This window comes from Nyctereutes procyonoides, unplaced genomic scaffold (genome assembly GCF_905146905.1).
Source record: "Nyctereutes procyonoides isolate TBG_1078 unplaced genomic scaffold, NYPRO_anot_genome, whole genome shotgun sequence".
NCBI classification, from domain to species: domain Eukaryota; kingdom Metazoa; phylum Chordata; class Mammalia; order Carnivora; family Canidae; genus Nyctereutes; species Nyctereutes procyonoides.
In genome coordinates, this window is record NW_026575131.1 from 17147523 (window position 1) to 17170295 (window position 22773).

The window sequence follows — 22773 nt, forward strand, 5'->3', positions numbered from 1 at the left end:
GAATAACCAGTAAAGAGAATGACTCAATCACAAGTAGATATATTGTAAGGTAGCATTGATTTTTGGATTACAAATGTCCATGAATCCTCATTCTCTGCTCCAGGTGAAAGATTCATTGTTGCCTGATAGCAGCATTAAATTCAAGCAGTATGGGTGGGGTTGCAGGGGGGTGGGTGGGGTAGGGAGAAGGGATGACTGCTTTGTTACACATTTCCAATACTGTGAAAGATTTAGATCTAGGAGTCTAGATAGATTAAGAAACCCAGGCTGGCCAGTCATTAGTCCACTGAACAACATCTTGGTCTCAAGCACTCTATGAAGCACCAACAAGAGAAACAATGGAAAGGAGATGTAGTCATCTCCTAAAAGAATATCTTTGAAGCTTATGTACATTTAAACACATGTGACAGAAAAAGTATTATTACTTTGCATCAAACTGGCATTTATTCAAAGAAAAAAATGACAAGATATCCATCCCTTGGCTCCCTTCCTTCCTCTGTCCTGCTCCTCTTCAACCCCCCCAGACTGAATCCTGAATAGGGCTAGGTAGCAGGTCAGCAACATTGAAGGGGTGTCTCCTCTGTGGAGCTGTTGCAGGAGGACTCAATGTCTCCATATTAATAGCCACACCTGTAGGGCCAAACCATCCACCACAACCTATTCTGTGGATAGAGTTTTCCCTGTTGGTAGGAAGATCATAGTTGATGACTAAAGAAATCTACGCCTCTGGCCTAGATCAGGAGAGAGGACATGTCAGCATGTGAATGAGAAGAGGCCACAATCAATCCAGAAGGGACCAAAATGCGTTTCAGCAGCCAAAGGGAGGCCAAGGAAACAGAAATCTCCTCCCGGCCAGCAACTGAAGGCATGCCAGATTTTATTCTATGTTGTTACTTTCCTGAAGAGGAAAAGTAACATGAAGAGGGGCATGAGCAGGCCTCTTGGAATGGGAATCACCTTGGATTGATAGAAAAATTAAACACTGGTTTTGGAAAGGACATATCAGCAAGTAGAAGGCCAAATATCAAGACTGACCTGAGATGGGAGAAGCTACTTTGGAAAGCCAGCATAGACAGAACCTTCAGTAGAAATATGTGGTTGGACAGACAGAAAAGGACAAGCAAGTGGCAGCAATGACAAAGCTGCACATGTATCTGAGGGTTTTCTGGGTAGAACAAACTGGAGAGGAGAGGAAGGTAAATAGGAGATTTTCTCCGAAACACTGAGTCATTTTTTTTTTTACTTTATTGAATATCATTGATGAAAGTATCATTTTTAGTATTATTATTTAACACATAATTCATGTTGATGTAAATATTATATAAATCACACAAACACAAGTGGACACATAGCGAATAAAGATTGCTAGTAATGACCTTGCAGAAATAAACACTGTTAATTCTGAGTCCTCCCTATTGTATGCATTTATTCATATCTATTTTTACAGGTGTATACTATCTTGGGACTTTTTTTATACTACCTTGGGATTTTTTTCATATCATCTTAGGATTTTGATACACAGTCTGCCCTGGTGCCTGATTTCTTCACTTAAAAACCTGCTATATAAAGATTTTTGGTGTAATTAAATATTCCTCCAAAGCCTGATTTTAGTGGTTGAACAGTTTTCACTCATACTGGTGCATTATTGTTGATTTATTTTTTTTTATTTTTTTTTCATTATTGTTGATTTAACAAGCCTCTATTACAGAGTATTTTGGTTGTTTCCTATTTTACCCTTGTATAATTAATCATTCATCTGACCAACATGTTTGTACTTCTACTTTCTATGCATATAAATTGGATGCCTCAGTTTCCAGTGAGGAGGTAAGGGAGACCAAGCAGTTTTTCAATGTTTTCTCCCTATCTTTTTCTCCTCTTTAATGCATGAATCTGTGTGTATTATACACATACCCATACATACACATACATATAAAAATATATAAGTATATGCATACATATTTTGTAGAATTATTATATGTATATATGTGCAATGTTATATTAAAACACACAAAATGTTATTTTATACATATTTGTTTGCTTATGTAAAATAGGGTTTTATATTGGTTTTGTAGAAATATCATAGATATAATATAGATATAATAATCATCAAAACAGGAAACATTATACCAGCAAGGCTATAGAGGTAATTGAAATATACATGTGATAAATCCAAAACTCAAATTCAATCCTCTCTCTTATCAAATCTTTTTTAAAAATTTTATTTATTTTTTCGTGAGAGACACAGAGAGAGAGGCAGAGACATAGGCAGAGGGAGAAGCAGGATCCCTGTGGGAAGTCTGATGTGGGGCTTGATCCCAGGACCCTGGGATCACAACCTGACCCATAAGCAGATGCTCAACCACTGAGCCACCCAGGTGCCCCTAATATCCAAATCTAAATTTTCTCTGAGGTATGACTGCTGCTGCTACTACTACTATGACTACTACTGACTTGCTAACTGACCTTGATTGAGCACTAACTATATGATAAGCAAAGTTACAAGTATTTTATGTGATCTGTCTCATACAATTCTTACAACAACTTTATGAGATAAATGACTACTGTCAGAACCATTTCTGATTGAAGAAATGGAAGTAAAAAGAACTAAATAGGGATCCCTGGGTGGCGCAGCGGTTTGGCACCTGCCTTTGGCCCAGGGCGCGATCCTGGAGACCTGGGATCGAATCCCACGTCGGGCTCCCGGTGCATGGAGCCTGCTTCTCCCTCTGCCTGTGTCTCTGCCTCTCTCTCTCTCTGTGTGTATGTGACTATCAAAAATAAATAAAATTAAAAAAAAGATTTAAAAAAAAAAGAACTAAATAATTAGTGCAAGGTCACACAGCTAGTTATTCTTGGCAAGAAGTCTCAGTGTGTAGAAATATAGTATTAAAAGATGACCTTGTAATTAAAGATACTATAGATGTTTGAGATAGAATTCCCTGTATCCATCATAGTCCTATTGGCAAATATTTCAGTGGTGGCAGTATCATGCATTGGCTACTAATACAATGTCTGGAGCCAAATTTCTCCAATTGGGATCTCAGCTCCAGCACACACTAGCTGTGTGACCTTGTTACTCAACATGTCTATGCCTAAGTTTCTTCATTTCTAAAACTGAGACACTAATAATAGGTTAGCTATGCAAATTAGGCGACTAAATACAAAATTTGTCTCCCCTCCAAATACTCAGTATTATTCAAAAAACTAGTAATAATAAAGACCAAATAGTCAGTAAAAAATAATAGAGAAATGGAAGCATTTGCTCTTAGGTTAGGTCATAAAAAAGAAGACTTCTGTAGGAAAGTTCCAGTTAAGCCTTTTGTTAATGTTTTGAGTATAGTGAAAATTAGAAAGTATAATAGAAACATAATAAGCAATTAATTTTATTCTTTTACACTTCATAAAATAGTTAACTACTTGGTCTTCTGTTTCCACTTAAATCAAATGAGCTGCACATTTTCTACTGGGTGGGCCTTAAAATAGAAGCTCAATTCACACAAAAGAACTGGGATCACTTTTTTAGCATTTAAGAAAACCATACCAACAAGATATAATAAAAAAGCCCACAGAGATGGCAGAGAGAAGGTCTGAAATTTGAACAGGTACTAGTGAGTTGAGGGGGCAGCTTTTTTCACTCCTCCAAATCAACATTTACAAGTGCCCAAACTTAACAACCGTGACTCATCCTCAGTAGGACATCTGTACCACATTTGGTAGGACAGGAGCTTGGGATACATAATGAAATAATTTTATAATTAAAAGGGCCACTGGTCCAAAATGAGTCCAAAAATGCTGAGAGCAGGAGTGAGTGACTCGCATTAAATGGCTCAAATCTAGGTCTCCAGACTCATATCTCAGTGCTCTTGTACTCTATCACTTTATTGATTTATGTATGTGTATGTACATATGCATAATTATGCATATATATTCATGAATATTTGTATGTGAATCTGTGTGCATTAACACATATATGTATGCATGTATATTTGTGTATGTATGTATACACATATCTCATTCTGTATATTCTATCAAGTACTAACTGTCAGCTCTGTTGCATAATTTATGCCATGAATAATTGATAATATCCATGGAGGAAGTTTAGGTTAATTTACATCAAGATTTTTTTTTTAACACATTTAGCAATTTTTCACGGCTAACATATAGCTGCCTGGATATAGATTTGGCTTTTGTGTGCAGGATTCTCTTTTACTGATGCGGGACTGAACTGCAAGGACATTTTCAAAAAGGATATCTTGAGAAGCAAAATCAAATGACACTGTAACTGAAGTCTGCATTTTTGGTAAGAGCTTTCCTCTGCTTCTGTGTCATTGTGCATAAGACAAGCTGTGCTGTGCAGTGCTCTTTCAGACAAAGGAGCTGGAAAGAGAAAGGCTACAAGTCTTTGCTCTAGTTCTCGTCTATTTATTCACAAATGATGTGCAAAACCAAGCCCACCCTGTTTACTCTTGTAATGATAGGTAATTGTAATTCATTTCTTTAAGGAAAAAAAACATGCTAAGGCTTACCTTTCACTGAAGCCAAAAGCAATTGTAACTACCCCGTGTATTGTTTTCCTTAGTGAAACTCCCTTGTCTAATATTAGGATAGCATTTTCTTTCATCTTAACTCTTTCTTTTCCCCTAGACAGTAAGCCAAACACAGTGGTGACAAAGATCATAAGGCTACCCTGGCCAAGTGCCATAATATTCTAAACCCTCCCTTGTGTGGAAGTCCGATCTGCATTTCTGATACACTGATTGGATTGGACTTGTTTGCATTGTAATAATTCTGTGTTTCCCTATAGCACCAGATTGTAGAAAAGTGAGGAATATTGGTCATATTCTTTCACTTTGATCTTTATTAGAATATGATGTTGGGAATCTACTTATCGGCAATTTCAGCTTTGTTTGCAGGGTGTGTGCTGTTGTGGCAATAAAATGATCAGTTCAGCTTGCACACTAAGGATTCTCATGCTGTTGTGTGAAACCAATATGCAGGTTTGAGGTGGTAAATACAACAGTCAGGCAGACAAGTTCTCAGACATAGCAATGGCACAGTGCTTGGCACATTGTTGGCACTTAGAAAATGGATGAAAGAATGAGTCCCTCTGGAACCATTATTTTCTTATATCTGTTTGTCCAAAGTGACTCACCTCTTTTAATTAAATAAGTGTGTTACAACAGAAAATTTGATATACAGGTATTTTTTTGGCAGTCATTTTTCATTTCACATATGTAATATAAGCATGGCACTATTAATATTTAGATTCACTGGATTTTTCCTTCTATAAACAAATGATAGCACATAGAGCAAACTCTGGGAAATGCTGGTTTGAAAGTCTTCAAATAATAGTCCAAATAATACTATAAAACAGTACTTAGTATATAGAATTAGATCATTTAATTTAATTGTCAAATAACCATAGGAGAAAATCATTATTTTTCTCACTTTATAGACAAGGAAACTGATACTCAGCAAAGTTAAGAATCAATGATATGATGACATAATAATAATAATAATATAATAAATTATCCGTTGAAAAGTTCTCTTATGCTGTCATTTTACTTTATTTTATTTTATTCTTACAATGACCCCATGAGATGAGAAGTGCTATCTTGATTAACGGATGAGGAAACTTAAATAAATTGCCCCATCTTGGGACGCCTGGATGGCTCAGTGGCTGAACATCTGCTTCGGTTCAAGGTGTGACACCAGAGTCCTGGGATGGAGTCCCACATCAAGTTCCCCAAAGAGAGCCTGCTCCTACCTCTACCTATGTTTCTGCCTCTCTCTCTGTGTCTCTCAATAATAAATAAAATCTTTAAAAATAAATAAATAAATAAATTGCCCCCTCACATAGCTAAGTGGAAAAGTCAGAATTGGAGCCCACTTCTCTGCCTTCTCATACTATAATGTCTCTATCTAGCAGAATTTGTGTAATCACACTATGATTAGTCACAAATGCATCTTCTAAATGCATCTTCTAAAATGGAGAACTACGAGGGTTTTAGAAAGATTCTAGTTCTGTGATCTCATTCTGCAAATGAGTAAGCTGGACATGAAGTTAAAAAGCTCATTAGCCAGGCGGGGATTTCAAATCAGTTTTCCGAAGAATTGAGCTGTATTTCTTTTTAAAAATTCTGATTATGGGTGAAGTGGCAAACAACAATTCAGCCCCAGTGAAATGACCAGGTATTTTTGGAATGATAAACAAGCCTTTTAGAGCTGTGTGCATATAGTATGGGAGAGATTGTGTGTGTGTATAAACTGAGAAGAATATCACCCAACGCCGAGGGCAATAGAAGGTTACCAGTTGACCTTTTGCCTTCTTTCAGGAAACATAGAACAGCAAGGAACAATTCAAGCTTGGGAGAAGAGGATCCACAAAGTGCTATTTTTTTTTTCCCCATTTGATTTCTATATTCAGTGGAGCACTTCCTTGAAATTGATGCCCAGAGCTGTCATTTATCCACTTTGCCATTATCACATCTGAATCCCGCAGGCCCACTTCAAATGCAGGAGAATACAACCGCAGATTCTGAATGGATTTCCTCAACAATGCTGCCCAGTTGATTCACATTTAAAAATACTTTGATCGACCCATCCCTTTGTCACATGAAGCTAGAAGCACTAGAGGAGGCTATTGGAAAGAAAGGCCTGGTTCCATGACCAGATATGTTGACTTCACCAAAAAAGAGATATTTCTTGTCTCTTTAGAAGAAGAATTACATACAATGGGAAGATTAATGTTCCTCTGTCAGAAAGGTACCTAGGAACAGGTGCTCCCAATTAATTTTCATGAGCCACATTCACCCTGTGGTTAGATAATTAAAAAAATAACCTGGGCAAACCTTCTCATGCCCAGGTTACATTTTATGTAATGAAACAGCACTTAGGAATATTCTGCTAAAAATGACTTTTATCCTGGTATATATTTTGATAAATAATATTATTGATGTTCTAGATTTTAAAGTTAAATCAGAGCTAGCTATCCCACAAACAAAATATCATTATGGAAAATGTACAAATTATGGAAAAGATAAAAATTTCAATACACAGAAATATGAGTATGATTTTTCATTCTATTTCTGCATATAGATTGACAGAGATGTAGTCAAACATTACATGGGATTGGATGAATTGATAACACATTCATTAAAAAAGTAATTAACCGATTAATATTACATAGTCATGGCAAACTAATTGGAAAACTACAGTTAAGTAAGATAAACATTGTTTTTTTTATTAAGCAAAATATTTTGCTGATATTTATTTGTTATTTCTGTTATTTCTATTTGTTTGCTTTACAATTCAAAGAATTATATTAATCTTGTAATTGATTTTTGTGGTTGTTATGAAGCCTGAGTGCCCTTGGGGAGGATTTTAAATATCATGAAACTGAGTCCCTTCCAGTTTTCTTTCTTTTTAGGACTGGAGAGACCAGCCCCTTCGCAAAGATTTGACTGAGATATAAAAGAGACAATTATGTGCTCTATTACCAATTCTGATGGACCTTATGGTATTTAAATGAACAAAGCTCTCTTTGTCATTTCATTAACTTGATTCCTTTTCAGAGAATGAGCAATTCTCATCTACTTCCTCCATTTTGGGAAAACAACCCAATTTTTCTCAAGCTCATTTGAAAGGGAAGAAATTGTTTGGTCTCTCTGTAATCAATTGAGAATGTGTATGGCCTCTGAGTGCACCTGACTCTGACCTGTCTCTGTGGTTTATTTCAGGCTACACTAGTGCAAAAATGCTCTGTTATAATCCAGTGGAATAACTAGAGGTTTAAAAGCACAGAACATACTAACCCCTATTGATTTTTAATGCCATGACATTTATTAGTTTGTTTTTCTCATTCCTTTTCTTTTTCCTTCTTAGGAAAATGAAATGTGTAACATCTGTGACCACAACATATTGTTCTGAAAGGGTTCACGTTTAATATGCTAGGTTTCTCCTTTTGAAGTTTACCCCTTACAAAGATTTAGTATTTGCATATTATTTTTCCTTGTTCCCTTAAAAAGTAATTATATATATATCAGGTAGTATTACTAACATGCATGCATCCAAATCTCCCATATTTAAAAAGCCTTGACAAACATAAACAAGACTAATGGATCCATATGAACAATAAGCTTTTCTAGTATTTCACTCTGGTCTACTTAAGAAACTACTTAGGGGCTCCTGGGTGGCTCAGTGGGTTAAACATCTGCCTCTGGCTCAGGTCATCATCCCAGAGTCTGGAGTCAAGCCCCCGCACTGGGCTTCCTGCTCAGTGGGGACTCTACTTCTCCCTCTCCCCCTCACTCTCTCTCTCTTTCTCTTTCTTTCAAATACATAAATAAATAAAATCTTAGAAAAATAAGATAAAAAAATACTTAGGCTCAGAAGTATTATTATATGTACACCACTGTATATAATTGTATATGCATACATATATCCATTTGTTACTTACAGTGTTCAACATAAAAAGCTGGAGAGGACTTTTTGTTTAGTTGATGTCTACGGGGAGACTTCCTTATGCCCTCTTTTTTTAAGGTTCTGTGCTACTTATTTAAGATTCCATTACATAAAACATAGAGCCACAGACTGAACCTGCTTTTCCTGTATGAGTCTTTCAAAAGTGAAAGAAAAGAGGTAAAGATATGGTGACTTGAACATTAATTAAAAGAAAGGTCCAAATCTCTGCACAATTAAGTTCTTACACAGCTGAATGCGAGCAAAGGAAAGGAAGAAACTTCAAATGCCCTATTGCAGATGCTCTGTGAAATTCTTTGGGATTACTCAAGGTTGGCTCTATTTCACCTAGGAACTTTTACTCAAGCTGGTTATCTCTTCTTCTACTGCTTATTTACCAACTTGAACCCGTGGGACCCTTACCTTAGCTAAATCCCAATTATCTTTTGAATAGAAGTGGGGTCTGAAGCTTATATAGGTCAGATTTTGTGGGGTCTGAAGCTTATATAGATTGGGGCTTACTTTAAGAAAAAAATATATAAAATTATAAATTGGAAGTAAACAATGATTAAGGAAATTTGCTCAAATTCTAGGCCATGCTACACAAAGAGGATCCCACATTCAATAAACAGCATTTCCTACCCAGAAAATACACAGAATGACAAAGAATCTGATAATTACCAAAAGACAGCCCAGCTTGAGCACTAAAAACCTATATTATGTAAAAACCCATTCTTAAAGTCTCCAAAATGGCCAAAGTTTGGAAAGTGCCGAATGAAAATTTTTTTTGATATGACATGTCAGTGGGCACTTGCCAAAGGCCATTCTATTTTTTAGATTAACAGAAATCCATTGTATTAAGTCAATATAGAATAAATTGCATCAAACAAAGGGATGATATTGACTGGAATTACAAGAATAAAAACAAAATGATCATTTATAACATAAATTAACTAAACTAAGCTAATAGCCCCGGTAAGTAGAAAGTTCTAGAAGACCTGCTTAAAAGGGGAGCAACTTATTTTTAATTTGCTCAAACAAATTATTGCAGGCTTGATATTGAAGCCACCCTCTTCCAAGATCTTAGAGAATTTACTAATGTTCAAAGGGAAATGATATCCTGTTGCGTCTTGGCTTTCTCTCCCCCCCCCCCCCCCATTGTACAACCCCAGATTTCCTAGGAACCTTCTCAAGGGAGGAGCTGGAGAGCTGAAGCTTCCTTAGCATCATGGCAAATTTGCCTGTCCCTCCATGTCACATTCAAGTGGTCCTTTCCCACTTTCCTCTTCCCAGTAACCTCCTTTCAGCATCACTGAGCTTCCATAGCATCCTGTGCCCACCTCCTGAAGCACAGTGTCTCCCATCTTGTACTGTGTCTAATTACCATAGAAATCTTTAGGAAGAAAATCTGAATTTCTCCCCAGTTTCTAGCTCAGTGCTTGTAATAATGTGTGTGTTGAACAAATATTTTCCAACAATATCAAATGATTATGTACTGCTCAGTATGCACCAGGCTTTGTTCTAAGCCTTTTATATATTCACTATGATATAGCTACCATTATTATTCACATTAAATAGATGAGGAAACTAAAAGGTAGAGAATTTAAATAACTTGTCCAGGGCCAGACTGCTAGCTCAAGTGGTAGAGACCCAAACAGTGTGCTAACACCGTCTATGCTCTCAGCACTGTGTACGTACTGCTGCCCCTCAAAAGGAATGCATGCGAAATATTTTCTTCACTTCTGCTTTGAGTGGCATTTGAACTCTATGCCTTGAGGCATGTTTTGTTAAAATGACCAGCTCCTGATTATTTAGGAATTGATAATCCAATTTGTGGGTTTTTTGAAGACTTGCAGCCTCTTCAGCCCCCTACAGCTTCTTGCCTGCAGGGAGCATTTACATGCTTGTTAGCACCTCCCCAGAGATAGAGTTGAGAGGGGGGAGGGCGCTGTAACAGCCATTGTCCAGCACGCCCTCCAGTGATCCTCCCTGCTATCCTGGAATTGGAAAGCTAAGGTTGCAGTAGCTTGTCAGTATGTGTGGCTTCTAAATAAGATGCAGCCCCTTACTGCCTATACTTAGGCTTTTCATCCCTGAAGGGTTGGCCATACAGACCAATTCTCTCCTCAGAAAGATGTTTAAGCACATAAGCAGAAGAAGCTCAGAATATACCCTTTCAGTAGAGTTGAAACGGTTTTAGTAGGAGAGTCATAGGATAAAAACTCTATTCAAAGGGGATCGGTGGGGAGGGGCACCTGGGTGGTTCCGTGGTTGAGCATCTGCCATTGGCTCAGGTCGTGATCTTGGGCAGAGGAAGAACCAGGCTCCCTGCAAGGAGCCCGATATAGGATTGGATCCTGGACCCCGGGATCACAACCTGCAACTCAGCCGCTGAGCCACCTGGGTGTCTCAGCAATGACAATTCTTACTTATGTCTCCTAGCCAGCAAGTAAAGTTTACTAAAATTTCCCTATACCAAGGCTTATTTCTCTTATGTAGAATTTTCTCTGAAAGAGTAAGAAATATTAGGCTATAGGGAAATTTGTCTTGTAATTACAGACATCTAAAGAGGGCTGCCTTTTCTATTCAAGAGATAGCTTTTGCGATTTTGTAATCCGGACTGTATATGTTTTATGCAACATTAATCTGCCTCGTTTTGCTCAGATGAGAGGTTTTATATGTCATTTCTGGGAAAAATTGGTGACCATAACTGCATGGTGAAGTTAGTTCCTAGTAGCTTATGAGGATTGGGTTCCTGAAATTTTTCAAAGCACTTATGGAGCCTGGAAGAAATGAGTAGAATTATTTTGCAGTAAAATTTCATTCATTTAGAAGGCATTCATTTGGAGTTTATGATCATGTGGCAATAGCTGTAGAGACCTTTAACAGGGCACTACCTACCTAGCAAGAGTTCTGTAAAAGCAATTGAGGAAAGCAAACTCTTTTTTTTTTTTTTTAATTTACTTATGATAGTCACACACACACAGAGAGAGAGAGGCAGAGACATAGGCAGAGGGAGAAGCAGGCTCCATGCACCGGGAGCCCGACGTGGGATTTGATCCTGGGTCTCCAGGATCGCGCCCTGGGCCAAAGGCAGGCGCCAAACCGTGGCGCCACCCAGGGATTCCCCCCAAAAAAAACCCTTTTAAAGCATGTGTAACCACTTTAGAGGCACTATTTTAAAGGCTGATAAACTAATTAGACAAATAAGTTGCTCCCTTTTTAAGCAGGTCTTCTAGAACTTTCTACTTACCGGGGCTATTAGCTTAGTTTAGTTAATTTATGTTATAAATGATCATTTTGTTTTTATTCTTGTAATTCCAGTCAATATCATCCCTTTGTTTGATGCAATTTATTCTATATTGACTTGATACAATGGATTTCTGTTAATCTAAAAAATAGAATGGCCTTTGGCAAGTGCCCACTGACATGTCATATCAAAAAAAATTTTCAGGAGCCTTCAAAGTCCTAAAACGCGCGGCCGTGGGTTCGGGGCTTATTGATTGAACTCCGCCGGCGCGGGAGCCTCTGCAGAGAGAGAGCGCGAGAGATGGACATGGACAAACGGATTCATTTAGAGCTGCGGAACACGACGCCCTCTGATGTGAAAGAGCTTGTCCTGGACAACTGCCGCTCGATTGAAGGCAAAATCGAAGGCCTCACAGATGAATTCGAGGAACTGGAGTTCTTAAGTACAATCAACGTAGGCCTCACCTCAGTCGCAAACTTACCAAAGTCAAACAAACTTAAGAAGCTTGAACTAAGCGATAACAGAAACTCAGGGGGCCTGGAAGTATTGGCAGAAAAGTGTCCAAACCTCAAGCATCTAAATTTAAGTGGCAGGGATCCCTGGGTGGCGCAGCGGTTTGGCGCCTGCCTTTGGCCCAGGGCGCGATCCTGGAGACCCGGGATCGAATCCCACGTCGGGCTCCCGGTGCATGGAGCCTGCTTCTCCCTCTGCCTGTGTCTCTGCCTCTCTCTCTCTCTCTCTCTCTCTCTCTCTGTGTGTGTGTGTGACTATCATAAATAAATAAAAAAAAATTAAAAAAAAATAAATTTAAGTGGCAACAAAATTAAAGACCTCAGCACAATAGAGCCACTGAAAAAGTTAGAAAACCTCAAGAGCTTAGACCTTTTCAATTGTGAGGTAACCAACCTGAACGACTACCGACTACCGAGAAAACGTGTTCAAGCTCCTCCCGCAGCTCACGTATCTCGGTGGCTACAACCGGGGCGACAAGGAGGCCCCCGACTCGGACGCCGAGGGCTACGTGGAGGGCCTGGATGACGACGAGGGGGACGAGGATGAAGAAGAATATGATGAAGATGCTCAGGTAGTGGAAGATGAGGAGGATGAAGAGGAGGAGGAAGAAGGAGAAGAGGAGGATGTGAGCGGAGAAGAGGAGGAGGATGGAGGATGAAGAGGGTTATAACGACGGGGAAGTAGACGATGAGGAAGATGAAGAAGATGTTGGTGAAGAAGAAAGGGGTCAGAAGCGAAAACGAGAACCTGAAGATGAGGGAGAAGACGATGACTAAGTGGAATAACCCTATTTTGAAAAATTCCTATTGTGATTTGACTGTTTTTACCCATTACTCCCCTGAAATCCCGCCCCCCGAAACTTATTTTTTCTGATTGTAACGTTGCTGTAGGAACGAGAGGGGAAAAGTGTACTGGGGGTTGTGGGGGGAGGGAGGGCGGGAGGGGCTGGAATAAAATACTATTTTTACTGCCAAAAAAAAAAAAATTTCATTGGGCACTTTCCAAACTTTGGCCATTTTGGAGACTTTAAGAATGGGTTTTTACATAATATAGGTTTTTAGTGCTCAAGCTGGGCTGTCTTTTGGTAATTATCAGATTCTTTGTCATTCTGTGTATTTTCTGGGTAGGAAATGCTGTTTATTGAATGTGGGATCCTCTTTGTGTAGCATGGCCTAGAATTTGGTAGATGTTCATTGTTTTTCTAGAATGTAAGAATGAATAAAGGAGTAGTTCAGTCCTTTTTGCATTGTGCACTAAATTTGAAAACTTTGGAGACTACACAATCATTTGGTCAGTAAGATTGTGGCATGGAATTCCAGCTAAGCAGAAGGGGCAGTGGGCAGGCAGAGAGGGTCCTGAGTCAACAAGCATAAATAGCACCATCAGTGAAAGGTCCAGTGGGCCCACAGATGTTTGCTCTACCCAGAAATCAGGGAAAGTGAAAAAGGAGAATATCTCCATGTAGGAAAAACTCTGCATTCTTTCATTTAGCTTTGTATTCAGTCGTTGATCTCGACTATTTATTACATATTACTGTTTACCAGACTGTGTTAGCTGATGCCTAAAACTTACAGCTTCTGGGATTTCATAGTTGGTCAACAGATGTTTACTAAATAAAATTGCTTGAAGATTAATGGTATAAAGAGAATAAGGCTGAAATAGGTCAGAAAGAAGGGAAGAAAAGCCCAGGTAAGGTGCCTGTGTAATAAGCCATGGGTCTCTTCTGTATCTACACTTTTCTCCTTATCTTATTTATTTATTTTTTTAAAAGATTTTATTTATTTATTCATGAGACACAGAGGGAGAGAAAGAGAGGCAGAGACACAGGCAGAGGGAGAAGCAGGCTCCATGCAGGGAGCCTGATGTGGAACTCAATCCCAGGACTCCAGGATTGCACCCTGGGCCAAAGGCAGGCACTAAATCACTGAGCCACCCAGGCTGCCCTCCATATCTTATCAGTAACACTGTGTTTCTGCAATCAGGAAAGCTATCTACCCTTATTTTTACATCTTGTGATAGAATTTCTCATTGTTCTTTCGATTCCTAAAGTAGAAGAGTGAATTCGAGTTAGAGAAGATTGCATAGCTCTTGAAAAACTGGACTCAATATGGCACAAGGTCATGCTCCCATCTGGATGCAGTAATGACTACATAGAATTAGTTAAGGGTAGATGAACAACAACAACACAACATACAACATGACTAATTTACTCTCACTGTTGTTTTGATCACCCAATCTATATAATGAAACAGTAGAATAGGCAATCTCAAGAGTAGTGAAATAAATGAAGATTTTTTTTTTGAATTTTTTCTTTATTAAAAATACTTTGTTTGGGATGCCTGGGTGGCTCAGGGGTTGAGCGTCAGCCTTTGGCTCAGGGCATGACCCTGGAGTTCTGGGAAGGAGTTCTGAGTCCCACATTGGGCTCTCTGCATGGTGCCTGCTTTTCCTCCCTCTCCCTGTGTCTCTGCCTGTCTCTCTTGCGAATAAATACATAAAATCTTAAAAAAAACCCTTGTTTTTATTTTTGCATTTGTACTACACTAAACATCTGAGTCTTATGGTGAGGAAGAAGTCCTATATCTTTTAGTTTTTTTCTGGCTGCACCTACAGGCTTATATTAGATAAAGGAAAGAGCATTGTCTTTGTGAATCTTTAGAGTTTGAAACTGTTTTGCATATAAGAAGATGCTCAAATATCAGTTGACTTGAACTGAGTTTGAAAAATGCATATAGATCAGGGTGGCGTCCCCTAATCTTCTTAGGTAGTAGAGATCACCATAGTCCGTTAGCTAGAGTAGGGTAAGAAGGCAATGAGATCAAAGATGAATCAATCTAAAGTAAGAAATGTGTACTGATAAATCTTGAATTGAGATCAGAGAAACAGAGAGAATAGCCATGGATCAAGAAGAACCAAACAAGTTCACAATGAAGGTATCTTGTTCCTCAATTGACCTAACCATGTCATTAGAATTTCTGACACTTGGTTTTGACATTGTTTATCAAGAAACATAATCTGCCAGCATCTCCTTCAAAGAGATAGCTCATATTCCTATTGAAAATGAATTAAAAGAAGATCTGAACTTTTATGCTCCTGGAGTAATTACAGTAATATAAGAATCTTGGCCATCTCTAGAAACTTCTGGTGGTTAAGTCATATCTCACCACCCAAATCTTGCCTCTTATGAGGCCAATAAGTACTGATAATTATTTATCGGAAAAACATTGCTAAACATTGTTATGTCGTCTATATACTTTTAAATTCAGAGATTTTAGTGTTCTTTTGAAGAACAAATTTCACTATTTTGGATCTTGTGTAATTAAAATGTTCTGGCTCTTATGCAGAAAATCAACTACATTAACAAATTTCAAAAGTAATCTGTCTGAAATGGTCAGTTTTAAAAAAGTTTCCTTCATAAAGTTTCATTGACAATGAGTATATGGCAAACTGAACTATATAGCTTAGTGGTAGGCAGGATATAGTAAAAAAGAAGTCAAAGCTACTTCTGTGAAAAAAAAAAGAAAAATGCAAAATAGTATACTATTTAACTCTTTATTTTATAGTGCAGGCCAAATTTTTTTAGATGTTCAGAAGGTATGATGAGAAATGGTTATAAAGTCCAGGAATGGGACACCTGGGTGGCTCAGTGGTTAAGCGTCTGCCTTTGGCTCAGGTGGTGATCCTTGGGGTCCTGGGATCGAGTCGCACATTGGGCTCCCCCAAGGAACCGTCTTCTCCCTCTGCCTATGCCTCTGCCTCTCTCTCTCTCTGTGTCTTTCTTGAATAAATAAATAAAATCTTCAATAATAATAATAATAAATAAAGTTCAGGAATTTAACTTGATATGTGGATGGTCCCAGATTTGATCTTGGGCTTCTCTGATTGCAACATCATTGCTCTTTTTACAATACTCTGAAATTAGAAAAAGCTGACTTAAAAAACTAACTTAACCAGGAAGGAAGAGGGAAAAATAAATGAGTAAGTACCAAACACTGAAGCCAGAGGACACATTTTCAAGACAAATCTTAAAGGTGAGCAAACTTGAAGAACTTGTAAAGTCTATTCTGGCATTTTTGGCAAAAACTACTGAGTTTACGTTAAACACAGACGTAAACTGAGCTTTAGAAAGATTAGCTGAAAATATTTCTTTTTAAGAATCTGCTGAGGTTAATGAAAGGTCATTATTAGTGAAAAGATAAATCAAAAGATAGTTTACACCTCTCTTTTCTCCAGAAACTCAAAGTCTTTTATGATGTTACCCAAAAGCAGAAACTGTAAAGTACCAAAGGAAGCCAGACTTTGAAGTGACAGAAACAAATACATGAATCATTGCTTTCATACCCTGATAAAGCACTTTGTATTCTTATTCTGAAGTGCTCTTAATTTCAAGTACAAGGCTTTCACACAGGTGAAATGAAAATTGAGGGTAGGGTTGGTGAGACTTAAAATGGATTCTCACACAATACAGTAAAATGAAATGCTATGCGGGAGACAGAGGAAGAGGCAAAGCAATAACAGGTCACTAGATTTCAGAGCTTTTTCTTGTTGAACTCAAAGATTAGTGCCAGCAGCACACTGCCTTCTCTTGGCTCAGAAAAATATCTAACTACAAACAGTGTTCTTATGACAATAGACAATTTGTCTAGTTCCTTATCTTTATGTACACACACACACACACAAACACAACTTGCAGTCTTCTTACCTACCCACCCAAATGCCACAAATACACAGATAGGCACACACACATACACATCAAGAACATGCATATGTACAAACACATGTACCACATGCACACACATCACCCATAAACTCATTGTATTGCATATCCCATGCTCGCACATACAAATGCAAGTATACTGGTGAATACCACACAATGCATATCCATGCATGTGCATACACATGCACACACACACACTTCATATAGGCACACATACACACTCATGCATGCAATATTCACACTTACATAATTCACACATGCAGACACATGAACAATGCTAACACAGATGCACACACGTGTTAAGCAAGCACCCACATACACATCACATACGCACACATATGTATATACTCACATGCACACGTTCTCACAGACCCACATACCAATACAGTCACCCACACAGGGGCACAGAACAAAAATCAGAAAATTCTAGAGAAATTAAATACATGTCAATTAATAACTGGAAATTTTTAAGTTTAAAAAAGAGAAATGAAGAAAGAAAAGGGAAATCAACACAAGAAGGATGGAGTAAACATGGTTTCAAGCCCCTGAGACCTTCCCTTTGCAGAACGGAGATTCTTACTTTAATCTGAAAGGGACACAGTGTTAATGCCATAGCAAGAATGGTAGGTGTGTCTGACTCCCAAATGTCGGGGAGCACTGCTTAATCCTTTAAGTACACAACTGAGTTCCCAGCTGAGTTGAGCAATTTGATCAAGGTCACTGGGAACAGTAAACAGTAGGAGCTTGACTAACCAACATTCAAGCATGAACCACAGGACCACTCCCTTCAATTCACTTCAATATTTCATTTCATAAACAAGAAGAGGAGATGGATTTAAAATAGAGATTTATCCATTTAAAATTCTATTTAATTCATCATCACAGATTAGAAGTTTGACAGTGACGAGGTGCTCATAATTTATGTATGAAGCTGTTGCATTTTAAGTGTGTACAGGCACACATGGAAGATGGAGATATGTGCTTATAAGCCTTGTTCTCTGCATTGAAGATGTCCAGCTGTCAGCCAACACACTCCGAGGATGCCAAACAATGCTATGTTAAATATGATTAACGAATGTAAATGAGAAAGAAAAAAAATAGTCAGTGCTCCATCTTATAATAATTTTTGTGGGTGGGTGAAGAAAAAGACAACCATGCTGCGGTTGTGCACATGTAAAGCATAATTCCTTACCACCCTCTTGTGGTGATTTTAAAGAACAACTTTCGGATCATTGCCTTCTCCCCCACATTTCTAGGTAATAATGAACCTCTACAAATCTTTTATGCTGACCCACAATTAATTGCTGATATTTGACAGTTTTAAAAATTAATGTGTTTTAATTTGTTACATAATAATAATAGCACATTCTATTTCACAAGTTAAAAGTAAGAGAATGTGTGAAATTGAGATGGTCGGAAGAAACTAAACATAGGTCAGGAATTTGAATTTCTCTAAAACAGAGGGGTGTGTGTGTGGCGGGGGGGTGGGTGGGTAAAGCAAGATGTGTTGCCTGCAGGGCCCATGGAGGAGGCAGGAAGGGGATAGAAACAGCATGGGCTCCCGTGGTGTTTGTCCTGTGTCACCCTGGGAAGGAGTCAAGTCTTGCCCTCTGCTCTGGTCCTGGGTTGAGGGTTTAGTCTGGTCAGGGGGGGATGGCTACTTGGAAGGAAAAAGCCACCTGATTACCTACACAGAACTGGTCCCTCAGTGGCCACAGGTGGTATTTGTGCTTGAGGGAATTAGGTGTGGAAATGTCAAAAATCAAATGTATGTAGGAGAAAAGTAAAATTCCTTCTTTCTTCCTCAAAAAACCCAAATTCTTGAAATGCATGCATTTTCTCTCTCAAATGTAGAAAAGTCTCTCTGGAAGTGCTTACAAGAGGATCATCATCAAAAATCCTTGCCTCCGGGCATCTGGGTGGCTTAGTCAGTTAAGCATCTGCCTTCAACTTGGGTGGTGGTCCCTGGGTCCTGGGATGGAGTCCCATGTTGGGCTCCCTGCTCAGTGGGGAATCGGCTTATTCCTCTCTCTCCCCACCCCGCCCCTCATGCTCTCCTTCTCTCTCTCTCTCTCAAATAAATAAATAAATAAATAAATAAATAAATAAATAAATAAAATCTTAAAAAAAGATCCTTGAGATACCTGGGTGGCTCAGTTGTTGAGTGCAGGGAGTCTGCTTCTCCCTCTACCTATGTCTCTGCCTCTCTCTCTCTGTATCTCTCATGAATAAATACTTAAAAATATATTTAAAAAAATCCCTGTCTCTGATAACATTCCCAGTTAGCACAATAGCTAGCTGGGCATCAAGAAAGGTAACTTTCTTGAATGTATCCAGATTTTTTAGATCAGTGATTTCTTTTTATTCTAACAGTCACAACTTGAACCTAATCAATCAATTATTCTATGCTATCTTTATCTCTAATAAATGTTTCCATATTCCAACTTGTACATCTAATCACCCAGTTATGTGCTAAAGGAGGAATATCTATTATCTATCTATCTATCTATCTATCTATCTATCTATCTATCTATCATCTATCTATCTATTATCTATCTATCTATCATCTATCTATATCATCTACTATCTTTCAATCTATCTGTCTACGGTAGAATAATGGACCTCCAAAGATGTCCATGTCCTAACTGTCAAAACTGAATATGTTAGGTTATAGGGCAAAATAGTATTAGGGGTGTAAATCATCTGGGGTCTTTAAAAGTAGAGAGAGGAGAGAACCAAAGAGATGGCAGTGTGAGAAGTATTCAGTTTAATTTCACCAGCTTTGAAGATACAGCAAGGGGACCATGCGATGGAGACTACAAACAGGCTTTAGAAACTGGAAGAAGAAAAAGAGAAGGAAGGAAGGAAGGGAGGAAGGAAGGAAGGAAGGAAGAAAGAAAGAAAGAAAAGAAGGAAAAAAAAGAATCTTCCTTAGAGCCTCCAAGAAGGCAGGCAACTATACACATATCATGGATTTTGACCCAGTGAAATTCACTTTGGACTCTGACCTCCAGAACTGTAAGGTAAAAATCTGTATTGTTTAAATAACCAAGTGTATGGTAACTTATGGTTTAAATGCTAACAGAAAACTGATTAGCTACCTGTAGCTCTACACTGGCTCGGGAGAGGGTGGTAATGGGAGTACAGAAAGAAATACAGAGAAAAGACAAGACAAAACTGTGAGAGTCATGCCTTGCAAGAGCTGCTATGATCTCCAGAATCAGACAGACCTGGTTTCCATTGACTCTGCTGCTCATTCAACTCTTGACCATATCGCTCATCCAATCTGAGACTCACCTCTCACCTCATAAGGAGGTGTAGGATTACAAAGGGGGATTACAAAATTTCATTCTCCTAGGTTTGTTTGGATATTAAAATATACAGTTTTAAGTGCTAAGCTTTCTGTGTGCCAGTTAGTAAAATTTCTCTCTCCTTATCCAAATACAAAATATGTATTTGAATAAGGACCCTGCTAATCTTAACGAATTGATAGTAGACTAGGAAATTGTCAAAACTCACAATGGATAACAAATGGAGTACCTCTACCTAGATTATCAGCTCAAAGAATACATGTGCATTATGTTGTATTAACAGAAACAGCACTGTAACCTTCGGGTTCAAGTCTCAATTCTGTCCCTATTAGCAACAGCAAGCATCAATGGAGCACACATTTTATGTGAGGATGTGATTGCCTGATGAAGTCATTTTATCCTTTGGGCCCTCAGTAGACTTGAAAAGACTGGAGGCTGCCTTCATACTACCCAAGGCATTCTTCGCATGCATTTCAATTCTTTTGTAGTTTCTAAACATTAAAAAGAAAAACAAAACCCCCTAACTTTTAAGAAACCTTAGGCTTCTGGTTTCAGCTCCATTGTAGCTGAAATGTAGAGAGCTTAGACATCACATTTGTCTTACAACAAGGAAACGTTGAACAAGCTCAACACTACTGACTTTTCTGGGACTCCTTAGGTGCACCCAGACAGGAACATTGGGGATCTGCTTACCTGGAGCAGAAGCTGCTGGAGCCCTATACTGGTAGGAACACTTAGATGGTAATTCTGACAAAATACTAAATGGTGGGGGTGGAGGGTGCTATACCAGGGTCCCTCACACTTGACCTGTTTGTCACACTGAAGATCTGGAAAAACTCCTTCACGGCTCAGGCAGGAGGAAGGGAAGAATAATCTGGAAAGAAACCAGAGCTTTATACGTAAGAAAGGCTGGGCTCTCCAGAGGAAAAGAATTTGCTAGAAGTTTATTTCAGTAAGTAGGCAGGGCGTTTCTCCTACTCAAGTTCCCTTTAGCCTTCCTGTCTCACCTAGGAAGGGCAAACATAGTCAGGGTTCAAGGAAATGGATTGGGAGTGCTATAGCCAGGGAGAGAGATACGCGGCAGTGGGGGAAAAGCTATACCAAGAAGGTCATGGTCCCAGGATATTGGCCCATTCAAACACTGAGATTTAATTGGAGGATTATATTATATTCCCTTTTCCCTACACGGGCACATCACAGGAAAAAGGTCCCAACATAATGATAGTGGACTATAGCTAAAAGAGCTGGAAAACAAAGCCTTTCTTTGAAAAGAAGTACTTAGGGTAGCCCCACATCAAGAGGGGAGACTAAAACGAGATCATTAGATGAATTTGAAGCCTCTGACACAGTGTAGCTATAGTAAACATTAAATACAGCCTTACTGTTAGGGAGATTCCCCAAAATTCTCACATGACGGAACTACTTAACCTCAGTTTCCTACTATGCAATAAAACATGTTTGACTTTCTACAAAATATTATAAATTTGGCTTTCTATAAAATATCACACGGCATGACAAAAGAGAATGAAAAAATCTAAAGAAACAGAATAATCATCAGAACAAGAACTGAGATATGTCTTAGGTATTGGAATTATCGAAGAGGGGATGTAAAATAAGTGTGACTAATGGGTTAAGGGCTGTAATGGAACAAGTAGATACCATGTAGGAACAGATGGGTAGTACAAACAGAGTGATGGAAACACTAAGAAACAAAAGGCTAGAAATAAAAAACACTATAAAAGAAATGAAAAATGCTTTTGCAGAGTCCTTATTAGATTGAACACAGTCAAGGAAAGAATCAGAGATCCTGATGATAGATCAGTGGAAATGTCCTAAAATAAAATGAAAAGGAAGAGAAAAGAATAAAAAACCCCAGAACATCTAAGAACTGCAAGGTAATATCAAAAGGTGTAATATACACAGGGCTGGCTCAGTGGGTAGATCATGTGACTCTTGATCCTGTGGTTGTGAGTTAGAGTCCCATGTTAGGTGCAGAAGTTACCTTAAAAGAAAAAAAAAAAAGTATAACATACACAATACCTAAATACCAATAGGAAAAGAGAATATATCTGTAGAAATATTTGAAGCAAGAAAAAAAACCCTTAAAATTTATAATTCTACATATACCACCAATTCTACATACACCATTAGATAGTAATGTATCTGTTTTTTTGTGTTTTTTTTTTTTCCCAGAATTAACGGGTGACAGTATGGGCACTTGTACTGGTAAACCTGTGTTTCCATGAACAATAAGTTCCTTTCAGCAATGCCATATGAAACAGAAAAGGAGCCTAGTAAGAGATAATATTGGAGTGGCAGATTGGGGCAAGAGCTTAAAGGATCATGAATACCAGGCTATATTTTTGGGACGTCAATCCAAAATCTGTGATAAACTTTTTCCTTAGAGAGAAAGATTAATGACACGTTGTAGAGTAAGGCAAGACTGGGAAACCTTAGGATAGTAGTTACTGCAAAAATCCAGGAAAGAGGGATGAGAACAGTGTTTGTGATGAAAGGTAAAG

General features: G+C 38.4%; 1 non-coding gene and 1 pseudogene across 1 annotated transcript; one reads left to right on the forward strand and one right to left on the reverse strand.

Moving 5' to 3' along the window:
• Positions 1–803: 803 nt before the first annotated feature.
• Positions 804–964, reverse strand: LOC129522664 (small nucleolar RNA SNORA67). The gene has a single exon (XR_008666956.1). It is a non-coding gene; the product is annotated as a small nucleolar RNA SNORA67 (small nucleolar RNA).
• A 10959-nt stretch (positions 965–11923) lies between these two features.
• LOC129522069 (acidic leucine-rich nuclear phosphoprotein 32 family member A-like) lies at positions 11924–13131 on the forward strand (annotated as a pseudogene).
• The last annotated feature ends 9642 nt before the right edge of the window (positions 13132–22773 follow it).